We start from the raw sequence: 3,419 nt of genomic DNA, 5'->3' as shown, positions 1-3,419 counted from the left end.
TCGGCTCATAGATTTAATCTTTGTTACACAAAAGCCAGTACATTGGTTGGAACCTCTTATTTTTATGCTTCAAAACTCCCCTAAACTGAAAATTCTTACGATCGACACCCATGTAAGTGCCCTCATCATCCCTTCATTCAATCTATAAGGTTTGATGAATGAATTTTACTAAATAAAAACTAATGGTATCAATTATCAGGGTTCTCCCACATGTTTGTGGAACCAGCCGAGTACTATTCCCCAATGCTTATCGTCTCATCTAGAGATTGTTAGGTGGAAAAAATATCAAGGAAAAGAAGAAGATGAGAAACAACTAATGACATACATTCTCGCTAACTCCAAGTGTTTAAAGACAGTCAAGATCTTCAGCGACGATCTTCAAGAGTGCCACAAAAACGAGTTAGAATCTATGCCTAGGATTTCAGCCTCATCTCAGCTTCTTTATAAAGCCGCTAAAGCCGAGTGGGGGTTTTAGCCTGGAGACAATCATATTATATGAGAAGGTTTTTCTCAACTTTTGTTAAAGAGATGACATTTGGCTTACTATATTTCTGACACCTGTAATTTTTCTGTTTGGACCTAATTAACTATCATTTAGACCTAATTAACTACAGGCCCATAAAACCAAAAAAAAAAAACCATCTACAATTCTACATTTCCTTCCTTCTTTAATCAGAAACATATGCAACCCCCAAAAATCTAAAGCCACCTTGTATCAGTCTGTGGTTGGTTTCATCTTGGAACTATATACCAACATTTAATTAAATTTATAGGTTTGAATTCTTGGGTTTAATTTCTGTGTTTGAATCTTATATAATTTTCTTGGGCACAAATGGAATCAAATTAAGTAAGATGGTGGGTAGGTATTATTTAAGTAAATTAGTTTAAATTTTTAAAAAATTGTTTATGTGAAATTAAAATTTTGAGCTTAATTTCTAGAAAATTACATAAGATTATGAGATGGTTTTGATCTAATTTTATAATTATTTTGTCGATTCACACTTACTATTTCAAACGTTATGGTATTTTTGAATTACATAAAATTTAGAAGTTTTCATATTAGGAATTTCAGAATAAATTATGAACATAATCAGTTATGTTTTGTTTTGAAATAATACCATCATTTTATGTATTGCCATATACCCACTATTTCCTCAATTTTCATTTTTGTTTATGTTACTTCTCATTTTTTAACTTATTATTTTGACACACTTGCGAATTTATGATCATAATATTTGATTTCAATCCCTTCTCCTTCTTAAAGGCTCAAACATTCTATAAAGTTAGTTTTCTAAAAACAACACATTACCATACAAACACATCATCTTTCAGACTAGTATTGTGAAAACTAAAATATTTACTTTCTATTCTATCCTCGAATCAATCTCCAACGAACAACAAAACGCCGGTAACAATAGTATCGTTTTTCGGATCATCCGTTTTTGGAAAGTTCCTAACTTGAGAAGAAATATTGTCTTACTATGTCTTGAATATTTTTTCCAAAAATGTAAATTATTTTTTCTATTGTTCATCTTTTTATGATTTATGCAATCATTTTAAAATATTTATAAAAGAAAATAAATAATGTCATGTGTATTTGATTTTAAATGAATTTTAAATTATAATGATGTTGGGCGTCAGATTCTTAGAGTAGGAATTGAAAGAAATCTTACTATATTATATCATCTAATAATAAAGTAAAGTTTTCTTTTGGAAAGCTGCAAAAGATTGTCATTTGATGTTCTCTTCTTTCACAAGTGTCATTTTGTTTCTTTTAATTTTTAGTGTAACAAATTTATTCAATTGAATTTACATAATAAAATTTTCGCTTAACAAATAATTTGATGATTAAATAGTTTTACGGATATAAGATTATAATATATATATATATATATATATATATTTGGGTTGTATAGGAAAATGTCGAGTAATAATTGAATGTTTTATTTCCACAGTTTAATATAAATAATTCATATGATCTTGATATTACATTATTTTATTTCATTTTCAATCCATTTAAATTAAACTTAAGTATATTTTAATATATAATATCTAAATAACTAAATGAGAATTGAATATATTTTTTTTGATAAAGATATAATTGTATATATTTCTGTTTAAAGAGAGAAGTGAATATATATTTAAATTCATGATTTGATTAGCTAAGATGCCCGTTCATAGATCTATATTTATAATATATAACTTTTGAATATAGATTGAAAACAATAGACAATTTTAGTTATTAATTCACAATAATGTATTTTTATAAATCTGACATATTTTTTTATTAATTTTTCTATTATGTCTCATCAGTCCCGTATATTTTACTAATTAACTCTCATTTTTGTAACTTTCATAATATTTATAGTAATGCAATGAATGATTAATAATAGTATTTAGAAATATTACATATATAAGAAAATATATTAATATGTAATGATTGCATATCTATAACTCTCACAAAGTTTATGTGACTCCTATAACAATGAAATATTTCCTCTGTTTTAATTTAGTTGTCATTTTAGGTTTTTAATGAAAATGCTTTCTCTCTATGCTGGGCCATGGAAAGTTCTCTCTCTCTCTGGGATATGATATGGTTCATTTTGAGATAGATTGTCAAGAGATTTTAAGTGTCCTAGATAAGTCAAAAGACTGGCCAGCGTTTACTTTGGAATTAGATTCTTTTCAGTCTTATAATAGGAGGTTTTCTATGTTTTCTATTGGATGTATACCTAGATTGAACAATGTCTGTGTCGTTTGTCTTGCAAAAGCGGCTTGAGCACAAGGATCTTTCTTTTCCTATGTAAATCCGCAGGTTCCAAAATGGTTAGCTCACGAGGCTATCCTATTTGAACCGGTTTAATAAGATATGGTGTTTTGAGGTCAAAAAAAAAAAAAAGATGTTGATGATAAAAAAATTATAAAAAAAAAAATCTAAAAATAAAGTAAACTAAATCCGTGGTGACTACTAGTTATTTTATATGGAGAGGGATGTTTTAAATTTAAATATCTAAAGTAAAATATATTTGTCTTAATTATGAATTTATGATCATCGTCTCTATCTACTTTTGAAAACAAATAACCCAACCTTGTTGGAGTGTATATATATGTATATCAAACCGGAACCTCGTAGTCGATATACATTCAACGATCTCGTCAATGGTTTCGGCCATATGAGGAGTGAGATGATTCTTCCTCATAGAATACATTTAGAATCGATACCAAATCTCGTTGTACCCGTATAGGACCCCTACAGGTAAGCCAAACCTATTTGGTTATTTAATCCCCAAGTCCCAACTAATGCAACAAGTGTGTCTATCTTGAAATCTTTTAGAATGGTTCCTTCGAATAAATCAACAAAGACCATACATTATAGGGAACAGCCAAGCCAAATCCCTATAGATCAACAACAAGTTTTA

Source organism: Camelina sativa, chromosome 9, assembly GCF_000633955.1.
Source record: "Camelina sativa cultivar DH55 chromosome 9, Cs, whole genome shotgun sequence".
Lineage (NCBI taxonomy): Eukaryota > Viridiplantae > Streptophyta > Magnoliopsida > Brassicales > Brassicaceae > Camelina > Camelina sativa.
The sequence above is the reverse complement of the archived record's forward strand: the minus strand, read 5'-3'. Positions refer to the sequence as shown.